The 20,697-nt window shown below is 41.0% G+C and overlaps 1 protein-coding gene and 1 long non-coding RNA gene across 4 annotated transcripts in view; one reads left to right on the top strand and one right to left on the bottom strand.

Annotated features, from left to right (window-relative positions):
* The window catches only part of HAGH (hydroxyacylglutathione hydrolase), a 397,775-nt gene that overhangs the window by 98,917 nt on the left and 278,161 nt on the right, over positions 1 to 20,697 (bottom strand). The window lies entirely within an intron of this gene.
* The window catches only part of LOC138261129 (uncharacterized), a 46,922-nt gene that overhangs the window by 4,788 nt on the left and 21,437 nt on the right, over positions 1 to 20,697 (top strand). The gene's annotated exons all lie outside the window — the stretch shown is intronic.

A 20,697-nucleotide genomic window follows, 5' to 3' on the forward strand; every position in this document is an offset into this window, starting at 1 on the left:
TCCTTGCCTCCTTGTCCTTAATAGAATTGAAAATTCTTGCTGCGTAAGCTAGAAATGTTTTTATTCAAATTTAATGCTCACTTCTGCTATCAATACATGTAACCAGCATCATGCAAAAACGGCTTTCTTTAATCACGTCACCAACACAAAGTACATGTTTTTGTTGTGTGCTGGAATACTTCGGTCTTCTTCGAAACAGGAAGACAGACGTGTACAAACCAACTTGTCACTAATTTTGTGCAGTTGGGGTGCGCTTTTTTATCTTTCATTTTGAATACTTTACTTTCTTAAAAACAAACCAAGAACACATAAGTACTAATAGAAATTTAGTGCACTTTCATACCTCTTGCCTCAAATTGCGGAAGTCAAGCGTTTAAGAAAGTGATGTTGAGAAGGTCAATAGGATTGAACTCTTTTTGGGGGGAGGTAGTATAAGTCTGAAAAGCAGCTAACACCATTAAAGTCTATGGAAGCGTTTGGTTTGTCAGGCAGATGAAGAGAAGTATGCTTTCTACTCCTGTAGGGGCACGGGTCCAGGAGGAGGGGGGGACTTATCATTCTAATTGTAACTAGTTTTACATGGTATATAGCTGCAGCTTCAGAAAAGTTAAAATAAGGGCATTTTGAGCAGAAATAAAGGAATAGTTGACGTCCCTGGTGAAGTGCGTCAATAAGAATGGATATTTTAAAGAGATGATTAATAACAAGTTTTGACCTTATGTAGGGACTCCAATTGGGACTGGCACTTTAAAGTGGGTTTTAAGTCTGTCTTTGGTACCATCTAATCATGGCTGGCTTTAGTGCCGATGATGCCTGGTGCAACAACCTTTTTTGGTGTCTGCCCCAATGGCCTCCTCCACTTATTCCCTCACTACCACCCTCCAACAATGCCCCACACTTCTCCATAACATTTTCTCACATGTATTTCATTTGTGTTATAGTGCTACTCATACCAGGATAGGAGCTCAGAGAACTTTACGCCACACAAACATTATACATAGACAATGAATCATAAGTGTGTTAATCAGTGCATAGGGAACATCACTTAAAACAATTAGGACTACAATGTGAAGGAGTTACATGCCATCTATCCTGCAGTGGCATAATTAATCTTTAGGGAGACACACTGCCCAGTACATGGAGGGGTCCCCCTCCAGGCTCACTCAGGAGCACTCAGGCCAGGGTGCTGTGCAGAGTTCAGGGTTCCCCGCATTACGGAGGCTGCAAGGGTCCTTGGTTACCTAACTGCTATACTGGTAGGCAGTATATTTTAAGAGTTCTTAGTCTGGAGAAGAACAAACTCAGGATTTTAAACCTAACATAGTGGTTGGAGCTGGCTTCACTAATAAGAATTAATTTCTAGGCAAACAAACCCTTTATAGCAACACAGAGTTAAAGCGAGAGTATGGGTTGAGGTCACAGCTGAAGGCATTGCCTACCCATATCTTTGACTAGTGCACCAGTATTGAGTACGCAGATTAAAAACGAAATTTGTCATACACTACGGCCTCCCAGTCCGAAGTTATGTATAAGAATGCCTTGCTTTCCGGCAGCCGAATATTTCTCCCTGTAGTCGCTGAATGACACAAACCAAAACCTTTTTTCACCACTTCACTTCCAGGACAGCAATGTTACTCTCCTTTTCAACAGAAAAGCAGGAGGTTGGGACATGCTAGCTGCAGCCATGTTCTGTTAAGGTTGTCCAAGTGGGATCCTAGAAATCTGCTGAAGGTCGGTGCATCAGACTATATAATATGGAAGTGTGAAGGAATTTTGGTGACTAGGTGTTAAAGATCGATTTCCAAGTACTACATGAGTCTCATGCAGTTTCCACCTTATTGAAGAATTTGCTCACTAGTCCTGGCCCCTGGATATACCTCCATAAAAAAAGATGTTGTCCAGAGATTTTAACTTTTGATTCATGTTTTTGTATCATTAGAGAAGTAATTTAGCTTTAGATTGCTAATCCGGGTCACTTTTTTTCTGGATGGCATTTTTTAAAATGGCAGATGTGTTGCAGTGATGAAGTAATATTTCAGGTGCCTTGAGACCTATAAACTTCATTTTGGTGTCAAAACATAGGTTTTGGGGGTCAAGAAGACTTATAGAGACAGAAAATAACCCCTCAGAGCAACCCTTCCGCCATTTTTCGAAATGGCAGCTCTATAATGAGGTGTTTTAGCCATCATACTGGTAATTTATTTTAATATTGTTTTTGTTTCAGGTCGTCTGTTGATTCAGATTTGTGAACATGAACGAAGCAGGTGGTAGCAGAGGATCTTTATCTCCGGACAGAGTGTTGCTAACTACAAAATCTAAGGTCTCTTTTAACAAACAAAAATGTGTCTTATGCCAAACTAATCCAAAAGAAAAGAAAACATCAACCATGACTGGGCAGAACAGAGTTTGAGGTGCTGCAGAAATACAGCAAGACGAAGTTCAGAAAAGAATGAAACTGATGGGTGAAGAGGATTAAATATTTTATCATTGAAACAACAAGTGCTGCAAGTCATATACAATGGAAAAAAAGCCTGGAAAAAATCATCAAAAATAGCAGAAACCAGTAAATCACAACAACCAAAGTCTTCTGGGACAGCGACGACAACCGATCCCTATGCCCATCCATTTAGAAGATTGATGGCTACCTCTCGTCCACCTCCAACAACTGATCAGAAAGCAGAGAAACTTCAATGTGTTATGTGTGGTTTAGCCAAAACAAGGGCCAAAGGGATTGACAAAAGAACAAAGTACAGAGTATGTGAGTCTCAAAGTGCAAACATGTTTTTAACTGCAGCTGGTTTCTTCCAAGATGACGTTTTCAGCCAAGTAGCTGATCTAAACAGCGCAGTGAATGTATTTACTGCAGATTTTTATGGCCAACTGAACTGCATGCATGCATACGTTTCAAAATATGAATGTGCAATGAACTCCCAGCATCAAAGTAACTGCCAGCCTTCAGTTTCATTTGCGCTCTTTGAAAAAACAAATGAAGTTTCACGAGTTCACACTCAGTGAGATGAGAGAAATATTGGTCAACATAGATTAAACTGTATTGATCGACAATAATGAAATTACAATTTTTCTGATTAAAATGTCAATGACAGAATTTGTTTTGTCAGTCTAAAAAAAAGAATCAGCCACATATGGTGTTCTCAACTGATTTGACTCCTGAAGTTCTTGTTACCATAATAAGATCGCAGAATGCAGTAAAATCAGCAGGAACCATTTTAAGAAACGTCCTGATATATTTAGATTTTGGACTTAATGACAAATTCTGTGATGCCCCAGAGTTCCACAAATCATAGGAGTCAACAAGAAGGCCTGATTTTGTCTTAACATTTTTACATCATTGTTTAATATCAACAAAGCAAAACTGTTACAAACTAAAGTTCTTGAGTTCAGAACAGAAGCCGAAAACATTGATGGCTTTGAAGATAAGCGAAGAAGTGGAAGACAATCCCATGAACCGACAAGCTTATGCTGTGCAAACCTACTGTCTTTTCAAAATCATGTTTTATGAATTACATCATGGCAAAAAGAAAACTCCGCTACACATGATGACTGCCCACGCAATCTATGACAAGTGCAAAAGCAGAGAGCTAATCACTTCAATATCTAGGATTGGTGTGTCAACAAGTTATAATGATATGTAAGGAAAAGGAACTTGTTAGCAGCTCATGCTGTAAAAATATTGTGAATCCAACAGCACAGAACTTCCAAGTCACTTTACCAGTAAAGGATTTACAATTGCTGCTCTTTGTAATTTTGATTTTGAAGACAGCTCTTCTTTGTCAGGAACATCCAGCACACATGATACTGCCATAGTTTCAAGACTGTACCAACAAAGTAGCTGATGGAAAACAAGCTGTGTCAGTTGTAGGCATGAACAAACAAAAGCTGCAAACTTATAACCCAATTGCCTTGCCAACGTGTGCAAAATCAAGCCATCAACACGTCTCAGTTTACCAGAAAGTTTCAAAGTGGCTGAGGACATGGATGTTCTACCTGATGCATCGGTCCGCAAAGCTGATTTAACTGAATTTATCAAATCGCTTATTCTGTGCTGACTGAAGGATCAAGAAAAGCCAGTCCCTCGGTGGGCTAGAATTCATTCTCTGATCTCCCAGAACACCGCCTCATTGAAGAAGGTGGGGTTTTTACCAGCAATATCATCTCTAGTCACAAACTACACAACAGTATACACAGCTCTAAAAAAAAAAAAAATTCACATGCTCAGTTGGAAGACCAGCCTATCCTGCCAATTTTCTGCAATTAAGGTATTTTCCGTATTGTAGCTGACATTTTTATGAGCAATCCAATAGAATTTGATGATCTTTATCCAATGATGGATGTTTTTCACATGACAAAAGTTGTGGTGTACATGAAGTTATCTCAGTGGGTGCGGCATAGACAGTGCACTTACTGAGGCTGAAATTGTTGGAAGCAAAACTGTCCAGTCAGTACTGAGAGCAACTCATTGTGTTTGTTCCTTACGAGGTATACTCATCATATTTGAGACTATAGAAACATTGTGTTGGAATGATTTCTGAAACAAGAATAACAAATTAGATTTTGCATATCCTATTTCAGAACTGAACAAGGCACAGAGTGCACTTCATTCAAAAGACTGAATGCAAAGCCAGAAATGCTGAATACGCTCAATTCAAAATCAGAAAACCTGAAAACCAAATTTGTAGAGTCTGTCTAAGAATTAAGAAAAATCAGAGCTTTGCAAGTACTGGGGAAATGTTTTACCCATGAAAGCTCTAGTGAAAAACTTGGTACGTGCTGATTGGGAAGGTGATTGGGCGCTCCACATGAAGACTGTAGAGTCACTGATTACTGTGTTTCGCGAATTGGATTACATAAACTACCTGAGATATGGGCCTTGGTATTTGGAAAGAGTGAAGAAGCTAAAGGTGGAAAACCATACCTCTACAGAAAATTAATCTAAAGACATTTTGATGTGAAGGACAGAGGGGGAAAGTTCAATGCTGTGTCTCCAGATCTGAAACTGAAACAGATGATCCAGAGATCACAGAAAAACTCCAACGGAATTCTTGGTCAGACACGTACAAGTATATATTTTGCTCAATGGAGGCTAGTTTACCATGATGTCCTTTCTATCTGCAATGTTTTCAGAGAGATGACACATTCAAAATTAATGGACCATCGTGAAACTGTTTCTCACCACAAACTTGTGGGAAATCAGGGAACGGTTTAATAAACATGTTGACAGCCTTCTTCCTTTCATGCAGCAGCAAGGAAACCCCTTTGAAATGACTGAGCCTGTGCGACTACACAACGTTGACCAAACAATATGGGAATTACAACAGCAAGACACATCTACTAGATGTCCTAGAACATGGATCAAAACTATACACACAACAGAAGCAGGAGAGATTTGTACTAAAAGAGAAAAAGCTGTATGACATATTCACTAAAGCTGAAGTTCCACGCTTGTGCCATAGTAAGAGTTTCGTCCAACCAGCCACTACAAAACAGGTCACAAAAAAAAAAAAAAAATTCCGCAAGCACTTAGAAAGATGGATGTAGCAAAAGAAATGGCTGAATTTATCAAGGATGTTCTGTCGCATGATCTTCTTTCAACAAACGCATTATTTGATGGAGATGCACAACCAAACCAGTAAAGCACAAACTCGTACAGAAGCTCGAAAAAAAAAAAACTTTCACCTGAAGAGTTTAAATTTGAAAATTACTATTGTAGACTATATGTCACAATTGTGAATGGGTAAGATTTCATCCATGCAAAACTTTGAGGAAGTTGTTCAGCCTGTCCTACAGATATAGTCAGTGTGCACCGTGCAAAGAACTGCACATTGTCTTTGACAGCTAACTTGAACTATCTGTCAAAGAATGTGAGAGAATCAAATGAATGTCTACAAGAGTTACAACTGACTTCCAATTATTGCTAGTGGAATGACTGCCAATGAGGAGTTAGTGCCAGCAGAGATATATTCAAAAGGTACAGGCCATATTGTTCAAGAACTTAACAGCAAATTGGAGGAAGCTGACATTTATGTTGTGCCACATGTTGAATGGGCTGTTCGAAATGGTTCCACTTGAGTCATTGTCAAATAACACAGGTGTTATTATTGTAATACTTAGATTTGTTGTAACGTTCATACGTCACGGGTTGTCAGAGTTATGAGAAACTTGACCCACAGATGCCCAGTGTTCTTATCAAGGCACACATTCTTACGAGTGATGACAATATGACCAAAATTGGAACAGGTCTTGGAGCTTTAACTGCTGAACCTGTGACATTTCTAAACATATTTTCTGAGACAGAAGAAGAATGTGGCTTTAAAGATGTAAAAAAATACCTTAAGCGTATGTGGAAAAAGAGTTCTGACTGTCAGATATTTGACAATCTTCAGTACAGTGAGTTCAAGAGATAAGTCCCGCTAAGTGACCTTCCACCGATGTAATATTCTACGCGTGGAAACATTAAAAGAGCATTCCACTTGATCAGAAGATGTGTAAATATTTTGGATCATGCATATGTAGAGAAAGATCCGTGTGAATTTGGTTGGGAAGATATTGATGGGGTGCTAAAAGCTACAAAATTTCTAAAGCCTTTACCCGTAGAACTTACACGTACATGTACTTGCAAAACCTGTGCTACAAAAAGATGTCCCTGTCGATAAGCTCTTCTAAAATGTTCAGTCTGCAAAGGTACCACGAGTGATTGTTGAAAAAAACTAAAGTGACTATGAAAATGTGTCTAAAACAGGAGTCATAAACATTATTGTTTTCACATTCTGATCATAAACATTGTTTGGTGTATACATAAAATGATTAAAAACATTATTATTTGCTTCATTTGTATATATGTCTCTTCTTCCTCCATTGTAGCTGCCAATTTGGAACACGGCAGAAGGATTGCTCTGAGGAGCTATTTCCTGTCTCTATTTAACATTACTTGACCCCCAAAACGTATGTTTTGACACCACAATGAAACATATAGGTTTCATGGTTCCTAAAATATTACATCATCACAGCAACACTTCCGCCATTTTTAAAAACGTCATCCAGAAACATTCAGCCCGGATCAGCAATGTCTACCCAAGCAAAATTACTTCTTTAATGATCAAAAAACAAAAATCAAAATTGAAAACACCTAGACATTGTTACAGAGGTATATCAATGGCCGGGATTACACAGAGCAAATTGTCCAATTGTATTTAGAGATTCAAACTGAAATGCAATCAATGTGGCAATCCTAGCCACTCCTCAAACAGCATAAACTATTATGCAAGAAACTCTATATGCAGAAAGTGTTCAAAAACAAAAAAGGTCACTATACTCATGTTTTCAAGAGTGACAAATTCCACAGTGTGAGAGCTGTTACAGAGAACGTGAACAACATGGTTTTCACTGTTAAACCTGGAGTGGGTGAGGTGGATGTTTGGCCAATCACTATGCCTGATTGCCATGTTCAATTCCCTAAAGTTTTCAGGAACAAACTAGTCTTTATGCCACGAACGAGAATCCCAAATGCCCCTTTTACGCCAGTCGGTTCCCGCTCCCAGGGTCATGGGGGAATGCTCTTTTGATGCAATGGTCTGGGATCTTTGCATACGCTTTTGCCCCCTTCCCATTGATCCCCAGACTTCTCAAGAAGATGAAAGCAGAGGGTTGCACACTCATAGCACCCAGGTGGCCCAGGGAGTATTTGTACCCAGAACTCATTCTACTGTTGGTAGCCAATCCCATACGGCTTCCCAGTAAGCACAACCTCCTACCGAAGAGCCAAGGGCAGATACTCCATCCGGAACCAGCCTCTCTCCACTTGCATGCATGGCTCCTGAGCTCTTTGAGTTCCAGAATCTGAACATTGATCAAGAGTGCAGAGTAATCCTCTCCAGAGCACGTGCGGCGAGCACAAATAAGACCTACAGGCTCAAGTGGCGAAGATTTTGTATTTGGTGCAGACAAAACAATGTGCACCCGTTGGAAGCTATACCAGAGCAAATTACATCATACCTCCTTGCTTTATCTAAGGCTGGACTTGTGCATGCCTCAGAAAAAGTTAACTTGGCAGCAATAGCCTCCTATAGACGTTTGTTAAATGTACTTTCGCTAGGTTCATCCAGGCTCATAAGGCAGTTTATGAAAGGACTGTTTCGCACTTTCCCTCTGGTGTAACCACCTCCTCCTCAATGGCACTTAAACGTTGTCCTTTCTCAACTGATGAAGGAGCCGTTTGAGCCCATTCACAGAGCAGATATGAAATTTCTCACATGGAAGGTGGCAACCCTCCTTGCACTTACCTTCACTAGGAGCGTCTGTGACATACAGGCTTTTACCATCAAGGAGCAATTTCTAGTTTTCTCCAATGATTTTGTCCTTCTCAGACATATTCCTAAAGTGCCTTCACCGTTTCACTTGAACGAACCAGTTATATTGAGGACTTGCTTTCCAGATCCATCGACTGTAGCTGAAAAGACTCCACACACACTGGATGTCAAACGATGTTTGAAGTTCTACCTCCAGCGTACCAAATCTTTCCGTGGGATAGACCAATTGATAGGTTCTTATGGTCAATCTTGTCAGAGTACAGGAGTCACTAAAGCAACTATAGCCCAATGGATTGCATCCACCCTTCAGTTTTGCTATAAAAGGTCTGGAAAACCGCTAACTAACCGACCTAAAGCACACTTTACAAGAGCAATTTCAACCTCTGCAGCCCTGTTTCAGGGCATTGCTTTAGACAAGAAATGCCAAGCTGCAACGTGGAAAACTAGTCATTTTTTTGTACAACATTACTGCTTAGCATCGGCTCAACAAAGTGATTCAGTTGTGGGACAGTTTGTTCTACGTCATCTGTTTCATAATGGTAAGCCTCATTCACTTTAAACTAACTTCATTTATGTGTATATATATTACCCTCCCCAGGTGAGGCTCACCTTTCCTTTCAGTGTATGTTCTTCACTCTAGTGCTTGAAAATCTGAGAGAAGGAGCCTCTCTTGGGAGTGTTCTAGAGGGTGTTGGCACCTGATCGGTCATAGGTCAAGTTTGGTCCTTTTTTCAAAACAACATGGGATAGGCTATATCTTTAACTTTGCTAGCATTATAGCCTTTGGTTATTTGTCATTTACCTCTTTTCTAGGATACTGTGGGACTCCCACTTCGACTACGGGGATGATTCAAGCATGTGAATCTGTGAAAGATCCAATACTGGATAAGATTCTTAATCCTATGTTGGAACCCCTCAACAAACAGATTCACAGACTATCAAGGGAGGGAGTGATTGAAGAAACGGAGTCCTTAAAATGCCTTGCACCCAAAAATGGGGGCAAGTAAATAGGAATGTGCATCAATCTTTTGTGCCTACCCAAACGTATATGGATAGATCATCAACCACTGTCCAACGTTTCTGAGGAGTTGTTGGTACTTGGTGGTGCCACGGTGTTCATAGTCCTGGACCGCTCCTCTGCTTATCAACAGGTTAAGCAGCATGACGATTCCAGACAGCTTACACCCTTTATTAAGCCATTAGGTGCCTACTGTTTTATAACAATGCCTTTTGGGATGGTATATGCACTGGCATGTTTCAAAAGGAGAATGAATAAAGTGCTGGATGAAATTTCTCATATTTTTGTATTCCAAGATAGTGTTTTAATTTCTGTAAGGATATGGAAGAACAGGGCGAACATTGAAATCAGTTCTAGGTAGGTTGGTTAAGGGTTTGTCTTACACTTAAGAAGGATAAATACATATTCTGTGTTACTGAAGTCTCATACATTAGTCATACTATATCAGAGGAGGGCATCAAACTTAAGTTAGAACTGGTTGAATAAATTATGAAAGCACCACAACCCAAACTTAAAAACCAACTCAGATCCTTTATTAGGTTAGCAGAATTCTACTTCAAATTAATTGCTAAGTTTTTAAGTCTGTTGCAACCCATGTGAGCAGTCCTTAAGAGAGGATTCAAATGTGTCTGGAAGAATTACTGCAATGTTTCTTTTGAATTAACACATCAGCAACATGCCCACTTTAAGCCATTTTGATGTGTTTAGAACAGTAGTAACTAGGGATGCAAGCATTAGAGGACTTGTTGCTGTTCTCTCACAGGTAGTGAATGGCGATGAATTGGTTGTAGACTTTGCTATGCGCTCTCCTTCAGTGTGCAGGAAACATTACTAAGTCATTGAGAAAAATACATTTGCTTTTGCATAGGAAGAAAACACTAGAAGTTTTATTTATGGGGTTTTCTTTTTATTGTCATGACCGACCATATACTTCTAATTCAGATATTCTCCATGAGGAAGGATGATGAGGTAACTCACAGGATAAAGGCACAAGTGAATTTAATTTCCAAATGGAACATCTCCCTGTTATCGAAAACAAGGTAGAGTACTGACTGTCTTTCTTGCTCATTGAAGGGGGAGGAGGATGTACCTGGCATATGTCCAATCAGCTGGGTGCGTGAGTGCCATCTGTGAGGATAAGTTGGTATTGAGAAGAACTTTTCAAAGGGGTGAGAGTGGTTCCACATATAGGTTGAAAGAGAAATTTACCAACCTGGAACACAAAGGCCACCTTGGAAAGAATATTACCAAGGCGAGGACAAAAGAGATGTACTAGGTTCCACAGTTAAGACCAACAGGTAGAGGAAGTCATGAAGGATTATCATCTGGGTGTTACACAGACAGGCAGCATTGTTGAGGTCCCCAATGAAGCATGGAAGAAACTAGGTTTGGACTTCATTGGTCCTTTCTAGTTGTAACCTCTTAGTAAACTTTATGTGATATTGCTAGGTAACTCCACGCCAAAATGGGTCGTACAAAGTATGTAGGTTCACTAACCACTAGGGTAGCAGTAGATTTACTTACAGAGGAATTTCCGACAGAGGAACTACCCAATCACCTTGTCACACACAATGGGGTTAAATGTGCCTCTCAAGACATGTAGGAGTTCCTGAAGAGTTTTTATTTTGCATCTGTTGTCAGCGTTGTACTCATCCCAAGCAGTCTTTTTGTTTTTTGTTTTTGTCCTCATACACCTCACCGGTAAGTCACACCTTATTTCCACCAAATTCTTACTTGTATCCGAAACCAAAGGTGGACATACCGCCCAAGGAGGACCCTGTATCACCTGCTCAGCCCACCTGGGGTACCCCCAGTGGCTGGCCTAGATGTAAGAAGGGGGAGGATTTAAATCATCGGACAACGTGCCCCTACAAAGGTGTGGGGGTGCTATTCCAAAAGGGGAGCCCATAATTTTCTTTTTTTCCTCCTCTGATCAGGACTGCCCACCTTAAGATCTAATTTAGCTGTTTTCACAAACATGTCCAGTCAGCTCCTATACAGTGGGGGGGGGCTACCATCATCCCCTTCAAACATATCTCCCTTCTCGCTAATAAAATAGCAAAAACCAACAAGTTCCTGCTATTTCCCGACCACCCTACCGAATCGCTGGGTTTGCCAAAAATAATTAGGGGGAGACTTACAGTCAATTCCTTTCCTGTAATCTGTGATAGCACACCCACCACTTCCGACCAAAAGGAGATAACTCCCGGGCACTCCATAAACATATGAACATCTGTGGCCTTTGGAGCTCCACATTTAAGGCACTTCACCACTTCCCCTTTCTTTATCTTCATAAGTTTTGCTGGAGTGATATAAGCTCTATGTACCACATACAGATGGTTCTTCCTCAACGGGGCAGCCTTAACTACCTCAAAACACATTCATCCCAAGCAGTCTTGCTCCACGCATAAATTGAATGGTTAAATCTTGTGTTCAGGGGACACTGGATGTCAGGGTACCCTTAAGTTATCTACTTCATGAGTTGTGGTGAATGGATTATAATAGTGCTAACTGTGTAACTTCCAAATCCCAGTTTTTATGTATGAGGGGCAGATAAAAACTGACTAAAATACCTGTTTGGTAGAAAGATTACATAACATTTTGAAATGTTATGATAGCATATTTTATGTATGCTATAGTGTTCAGTTCGCGTATTTCTTAATTTCTGTTTTCTTTTATCTTTTACATGACTGTACGTATTTCTCATTTTTAGGTGTCTTTTTTTTTTATCCCATTGAAGGAAGAATAATGTGTTGTGACTAATGCCAATAAAAGCTTGGAACTGTCTATCACCTTCCACAAGCATAAGTGTGTCATCCAAGAATACTGGGCTTATGGTGATTGTAATTAAGGCAGTTAGAGCTTGGAGTGGCCTAGGACAGTTGGTGACTCTTGGAGGTAGAAATAAATCTTGGTTACACTCATCTGAAAAAAAGTGTCTTCCATCCTGAAGCAACATAACAGTATCACCCTCCGTTAACTATATAGAGTGGCTATGTTTCTTTGGACTAGCCTGATAGACTAACCCGATTCTTTTTCCCCACCAATATAAGAAAAATGGTTACTTACCTGTAACTATGGTTCTCCAGTATTGGTATCTTCCATAGATTCACATGCTTGAATCATCCTCATCTTCGAGGTGGGAGTCCCACGGTGCCTTTTAATATAGCAGTAGGTGAACTACCCTAGGCCTTAATGGCAATGGACAGTCACTGATATAGCCTATGTTCTTTTTTTAAAAAGGAACCAAACTTGAACTACAACTAATCAGGCAACAGCACCCTCTAGAACACTCCCAACAGAGGCCGATTCTTTCAGATTTTCTAGTACGAGTGTGAAGTAAGTTGTTGCATGCTTGAGGGGAGCCTCTAAGGGGAAGAGGGTGGGTCGCATGTGAAGCTATGAAAAATAACAATGCTGGAGAATCATAGTTACAGGTAAGTAGCCAATTTTCTTCTCCAGTATTAGTTCTTTCATAGATTCATATGCTTAAATCAGAATAACGAACAGCAGGTTTCATCCTGATAACTTTAATTGTGACGATGATAATAATAAATAATAATAATAATAATATTTCTCATGTATTTATAACAGACATATTAAGTGGAAGGTGGGAAAGAATAGAGGCTCATCTTGGTGGAATAGATGTCTTAACACTGCTTGCCTGACAGCTGCATCCGTTTGTAGGATTCATACAGGCATTAATGCTCCGTAAATGTGTGTCTACTGGACCATGTTACTGCGCGGCAGATATGCTGTTATAGTATTCCAGGCAAACTATAGCTCTGGTGGAATGGGCTTTAACCTTGATCTGTAAGGGTTTCCTAACTTGAGAATCACAAAACTGTATAGTCAACCCAATCAATCTGGCGATGGTCTGTTTTGATACGTCGCAACCCTTCTTTACATCTCCATATGCTATGAACAGTTGGTCTTTTTTCTGTATCTGATGGGTTCTTTGTAGACAGAATTTCAGACGTCTTTTAACATCTAGAAAATGTAGGGCCTTTTCTGCAGCTGTTTGTGGATTTTTAAAAAACATTTGCAGAACTACTGGTTCATTTAGGTGGAGGCTCAATCCAACTTTCGGTATATACTTAGGATTTGTTTGAAGTGTAATGCTGTTTGCCGTATACTGAAGAAAAGTGTCTTTGATGGTAAAGGCCTGGATGTCACTTACCCTCTTGTCTGATGTGAGAGCTAGTAAAAGTGATGTTTTCCAAGTAAGGTATTTTACTTCTGATTTGCGAATGGGCTCAAATGGTGGCTTCATGAGCTGCCCTAGTACTATATTTAGGAACCACAATGGTGGGGGTTTTCAAACAGGAGGGAATGCTCTAAAGAGACCTTTGAGGAATTGCATTACAATTCGGGAAGACCTGAACCTGAACGTCTGAACCTTGAAATTGCTGCCAAATGTACTCCTACTGACAAATAAAAAGTCCATATTTAGCTAGGTGGAGCAAATAAGGGAGTATCTGCTCTGGCGGCGATGCAAGAGGGTGGATCCCTAAAGTGGCACAACACAAGCAGAAGCACTTCTATTTAAATTTATAGGTTGTATTGTTAGTATCCGCCCTGGCTATTGCTAGTATATCTGCATTCTGGAGGAATGTTTACGTTGGAGAATTCACTGAATTGAGGAGCCAGGCCGAGAAGTGTAGAGATGAGGGGTCTAGTTGTCTGACTTGGCCATGGTTCATGGTCAGCAAGGCTTGCGTCTGTCTAAGTTGAACATGTGGTCATTCAGAGTACAGAAAATCCAGAACAGCCTGGGCCATTTGGGTGCTATGAGAAGGAGATGCCATCCTTCTGTTTTCATCTTTCTGAGCACCCTGGGGATCAACAGAATCAGGGGAAATGCTGACCATCTCATCAAAAAGGATGATTGTTCTGCTTAATGATTCTGCCAAGAGGTTGGACTGTCCCGGGCCCACTTCCAAGTGCGCAGAGCCTAACGTGATGGCGCTAATGATCTCGTTTCTCCCTGTTTGTTTGTGCAGAACATACTGGTGGTGTTGTTTGGTCTTATGAGGACTGTTGACTTGTGTATTTTGGGTAAGAAGGCTTTGAGTGCGAGCTCGATCGCCTTTAGCTCTAGCTGGCTGGTGTGAAGTTTCTTGTATGTTTGACTCCGGTACGGCTTATTTGCAAATCTTGAAAGTGGGCACCCCAACCTTCGAGGGAAGCATCCGCAGTTATGATAAAATTTGGAGTTTCCTGTAGATATGAAAAGCCCCTTGTACAGATTTGATTGTTGACCAAGACATGGCTGCTGAAGTTAACCGAATGCAATCCTCAAAGGAGCCATTCACTTGGAGCCACTGTTTGTCTAGAGCTTCTTGAAGTGGACACATACGTAGTCGGCAATTCTGGACAAGTGGAATGCATGAAGAAACCATTCCCATTAATGACTTGTAGGTCCGTACTTAAACATACATTTTTGCAGAGAGTTTGTGAGCCATCTGACAGATTTTTCTGCTGCATTTCCTGGGATGGAAATGCTTTGTTTTGAGTGGTATCCAAAAGTGCCCCCAAGGAAATTAGCCTTGTTGTGGGATGGATATGCGACTTTTGATAATTGATTGTGAGGCCTTGTTTTTCTAACACTGAGGCAAAGGGACGTGTGTTATACCACTTTATGGTGTGCTGATGCCTTTATGAGCCAATCGTCCAAGTAGGGGAACATCTGAATTCCTAGCTGACTTAGGTGAGCTGCTACTGGGGCCTTCATCTTGGTAAAAGTTCTGGGGGCTGACTTTAGGCCGAATGGCAGGACCTTGAATTGCAGATCTGTACCAGCTACCTGGAAGCGGAGAAATTTGCGATGATTTTGATGTTTTGGGATATGAAAATACGCATCTTGGAGATGTAGAGATGTGATGTGATCTCCAGCATTCAAGAGGTGTAGAATGTATTGAAGGGTTATCATAAGAAATGTTTTGTTTTTTCAGAAACTTGTTTAAAGCTTGCAAACTTAGAATGAGACACCAATCTTCTTAAGGTTTTTCACCAGAAAGAAATGGGAGTAAAACCCACGGCCTTTTTGAGGAGGCAGAACAGCCTCCAATGTTCCTTTCTGTAGCATGGTGGATATCTCTTTGAGGAGTTGCTTTAAACATGGAGGCTGTGGTCCTGATGAAGGGGTGTTTGGAGGCTTCTGGAGGAACTCCAAAGTGTGTCCTCTTGATACTAGGGGCCAGATGTAGCACAATCCGTTTTTGCGACTTGCAAATTGCGAGTCTGAGCAACTCGCAATTTGCAAGTCGCAAAAACGGATGCAGAATGGTGTCTCAGACACCTTCTGCGACTCGCTATGGGGTCGCAAAGACCCACCTCATCAATATTCATGAGGTGACCCATAGCGCGTCCCTGCACTCACAGGGATGGGGGCCTGCTGTAGTCAGCAGACCGCCATGTCTGTGACTGCTTTTTAAATGAAGCAGTTTTTTTTTTTTTTAACTTTTGCAGCCCGTTTTCCTTAAAGGAAAACGAGTTGCAAAATGAAAAAAAATCCGAAACCATTTGGTTTCGTTTTTTTCAGAGCAGGCAGTGGTCCACAGGACCACTGCCTGCTCTGAAAAAATATTTATGTCAACATTCACAAAGGGGAAGGGGTCCCATGGGGACCCCTTCCCTTTTGCGAATGTGTTACCACCAGTGTGACACTGGTGGTAACTGCGAGTTGGTTTGCGACCGCATTCGCGGTCACAAATTGCGATGCGAGTCGCAAATAGGAAGGGAACACCCCTTCCTATTTGCGAGTCGCATTCCCAAATTAATGAGTATCGCGTGAGGCCATTTTCATGGCGCAAACCGCGTTTTTTAGCAGTTTGTGCCATGCAAACGGCGTGCTACATCTGGCCCTATATCTAGTACCCATTAGTCCGATGTTATCTTGGACAACTGTAGGAAGTGGTTTGTTATGCGGCCACCAATTTTGGTTATGGGAGAAGGGTGGGTAGCCAGTAGCAATGTGTGATCATTGCTTTCTGCCTGTTTCTCTGCTCCAGACAGGAAGCTTTCTTCCTGTGGGGTGCTTGTAAGCGGCGGCAGGTGGTAATCTATACTACTGTTGTTGCCCATACTGTGGTTTATAGGATGATTACCTGCTTGAAATTGCTGTCTGTATGCTTGGAAACCTCCGCGAAAGAAATACGTTGCTCTGCCTCTAACTCCTCGAAAGAGCTGTTTCTATATTACAGTGCGCCCAGAGATCTTGCTGTATCCGTGTCCCCCTCGATGGACTGTAAGGCTTCATCCACAGGTTTACCGAAGATGGATTCCTCGTCATATGACATATCTAGTATTTTGCTCTTTATCTCTGGGCAAAAGGAGGTAGATTTTAGCCGACCCTGTCTGCGTAAAACTGAAGCCCCTGCCAGTTGTCTGAATCCGGTTAGCGAGATGTCAATGGCACAGTCAATTACTTCTGCTGCTATCTGCGCCCCTCCTTGGATCATCTTTTTTGCTTCTAGAATCTTCAGGTAGATGGTCGGTATACGTAGAAATATCTGACCACATTTGTCAGTCATATCTGCCTAGAATGGCCAAGAAATGTGCTGCTTTAACCGTCATAGCTACCATGGTGGATATTTTTTTTTACCAATGTTGTCAAGACAACGTCCATCTCAATCAGGAGGCATGGAGGGATTCTTTGAGAGCCGTTGTGCCGCCTGAGAGACCACGGAATCTGGCTTAGGATGGCCAATCAAACAAGCTGGAGAATCTTATGGGGCTTTATAGGTTTTCTCCAAACGTGGTATCTGAGCAGGTAATGTAGCTAGATTCCTCGTTGATTTTAGGCCTTCCTGCCATATGAAATCTACGATCAGGACGGTTCTCAGTGACTTTTTTGTTGGCTCCTTGAAGTCATAGAGAAAGCAGTCTGTTTCCCTAGTAAGAAGAGGTAAGTTCAAACATTTTGCTGCTCTCTCTATCAAATTGTGAAATCCGCCTATATCCTCTAGTGGAGAATATACCGGCGTTGCAAAAGGTGGCGATGGAGTGGGTATTAGATAGACGTCCCATTCAGGCTGTGTTGCATTATCCAGTATTTATCCTTCCTCTCTTTCCTCACCTGTAGATTGAGGGTCATCTTGTGAAGGTTGAGCCAAAGGGACAGTCACATCCGGTATGAGACCAACTCTTGGCGGAATTGAGATAGGTGTTCGAGGTACTGTTTCCAGCCTATAAGGCTGTGTATTAGGTGTTGCAGGAGCTGAGGGTGGAAATCATCTATAATAATCCAGGAGCATGTTTTATAGCTTTGTCACCAAAGACATTGGCATTGTTATCAAGGGATCCTGATCAAAATATTCAGATTGAAAAGGCTCTGCTTGGTCTCTCGCATGACAATAGTCATCTTGGTATTGATCGTCATCATCATCATCCAAATCCTGACATTTGACATGAAGTTGAGGTGGACTACTAGCCGCACAAAAGGGGCCTTCATCCTGAAAATAGTCGTCAACCAAGAGGTGTTGAGGAGGATATGGTAATACTTTGCTAGGGAAAGTATGTATTGGTAATATCACAGACAACTTTTTCTTTAGAGGAATCAAAGAATGTGGCAGAAATTTGGTTTTCTATTGACTTTCCATCAGTGGCTTTTTCGGCGACAGTAAGGATGTTGTCAACTGGAGTGTCGGCGGTGTCAGCAATGGTGTCGTCGACAGGTCCCTCATCAACGGGTCTCTCGTTGATAGATCTCTCGACAGGTCTGCTGTCGAGGGGTGTGTCGTCGCTAGGTCTTGCCGACAGGTCTAACGTCGCTGATTCAGTCATCGTCTGTGCTCTCCTGTATATTCTAGCAGAAATTATAGTCGTTGGTGTTAACGGTGACGACTTAATCATTGGAGACACCGCTGTGGTAAATGACGACATGGTTGTAGTCGTCATCGTGGATGCGGTCGGCGACGAGGGTGTCAACAACTGTGCTTTCGTCAACGATACCATTTTTTCAGACTTCAAAGGAAATTTCTTCATTTTTGTTGTCGACAGTAAGGATTGTGAAGCACTTTTTTGGGGGGTGCTTTTTACATAGATGCAGTAGTAGGCTCTGAGTGAACCTTTTCTAAGACCTTTGGTTGAGTTTTTGAAGATGATGGATCATCTTCATGGCATTTCTCCTGCCCCACTGAAAGAGGTTTAGATTTTTTTAAGTGCCTTTTGTGGTGGTTCTGAGGCGAGTTTCTTCTTAGGTTTAGGACTTTTTAGAGAATGAGAGACCTGTGAAGAGGCATCACTCTCATTAGGCAGTCCTTTGCTTTTTGTTTTTGCACCCATAGTAATAGCCTGCCTTCTCGGTCTTTAAGAGTTTTATGAGTAAAGGTGCGACAGATTTTATAATCCCTTACCTTGTGATCCGGATGTAGACAATATATACACCTCTTGTGTGTGTCATCAATACAAAGTCTTCTCTTCCCACAGATGTCACAGGATATTAAAAGTCCTTTTTTGGTTGGTTGGAACAAAATGTCCAGTCTAAATCTGATGATTTTGGGAGAATTATCTTGCCAGTTCACTGAGAAAGAGTAGTAACTGAGCATAGCATAGAAAGACTCCCTTCACATGACATGCGGTAGAACATAGGAGGAAATCAGCTAGAGGGTGCTGTCGCCTCACTGGCTGTAGTTCAAGTTTGTTTCTTTTTTTTTTTTTTTTTTTAAAGAACATAGATAGGCTGTATCAGTGACTGTCCATTGCCATTAAGGCCTAGGGTAGTTCACCTACTGCTATATTAAAAGGTGCCATGGGACTCCCAGCTCGACTACGGGAATGATTCAAGCATGTGAATTTATGAAAGATCCAATATTGAGGAAACCTTCTAATTACTTGAATAAACTCATGAAAATCATCTAGGAACATTGAGGTATGATAGCTATTTTTGTCAAACTATTTTGGCCTGAAATGTGAACATTTTCTGATTTCAGTGAGATAACAGATTTAATTTATCTGACTAAAGGAATGTAGATAATTCATAATGCTAAGTGCTATTTGTAGTGGGAAATGGGAATGGGAAATTGAGGGCAAACGTCTGCCATTTCTTTCTGAAAACGCACTTTTCACTCTGGGATCTATATTCATTCTACTTTAGCATTTTGATTTCTGATCTGCACGCTACCATTTTTCTTACCTTTATCCCATCATCCTAGGCTCGCTGTAGATAATTAGAAGTTTATACAAATGATTCTTTCTTTAAGAATATCTTCATTTCTGTGTGTGTCTTCTCAACAGGTCTATAAAGCACAGGGGTGAATGTCATTGGCAGTGCCCACCCTAAGTTAATAGGTAATGTGGGTAATCAGCTGTCCTGAAAGATGGGGTACCTCTAACCCATGCAAGTGACTATAGTTCCAGTGTTACAGGACAGAGATAAGGATCGTAATGATTTCAGTCTTGGTTTAATTCAATGATTAATGTAGACTCCTGCAGCCAATTAGTACAAAAATTCCATTCTTTATTTAAAGTGCAAACTTGTGAATTCCTCAGGTAACCCCAAAGTGTGCTTCACTGCTTTTGTACAAACAGCCAATGCATATTTCGCCCACTAGTGACTAGCAAGCCTGGGGCTTTTTCAAGGCAGTGGAGAATAATGATCACAATCGGAATTCTAACAGTACATAGGTTCACACAAAGCAATCTGTGTGGGGTTGTGGCACAGCTGCACATGAACCTCTGCTTCTATGGGACTGCAAGAGACTATTTTGATTGCAGTTTCATGCCCGACACGGCATAGGGGCATGGATAAGTCACTTACCTGTAAATCCTAGTTCTCTTCCAGGGGTATCCTTATCAAAGTCATAAGCACTGAATACTACCGCCCACGTGCAGGGACCCCGGAGCATATATATATAAACACACATGTATATACATTAAATGAATATGTAAGAGTAAAAATCCTGTAAAGAATTTTAGTACATATATATCATATACATTTGTAAGCAATCATGCAGTCTATGTTGACAAACAGGCTAAAAGTGTCTTATTTTTGTAAAGTTTTTCTTTAATAAAAATAAAACTCTTCAATTAGAGTTAACACCTTTCTGCAATCAAATAATAGAGCGTAGAACGTATAAGCAATTTCATATATAGAGAAAAACTGCAGTGAAAATATAGAGGCAGCCAATTAGCTGCATCCTAATTAATGTAGCAGAACCAAAAAACTGGCACAGTGCCTAAGGCCCTGACACCTCCAGTATCCCACCATGCCTCAGAGGAGAGAATGAGGTGACTGTTGGGTTACAGTTAGGTCAGTACTTTTTTACAGTGATGAGAGGAATAGGCTAGACAATTGAACTGCTGTACCTCCCGAATTAAATCCGGGGAGTACGGCAGGTTGCTTATGACTTT

The sequence above is a fragment of the Pleurodeles waltl genome, chromosome 10 (genome assembly GCF_031143425.1).
Source record: "Pleurodeles waltl isolate 20211129_DDA chromosome 10, aPleWal1.hap1.20221129, whole genome shotgun sequence".
NCBI lineage: Eukaryota > Metazoa > Chordata > Amphibia > Caudata > Salamandridae > Pleurodeles > Pleurodeles waltl.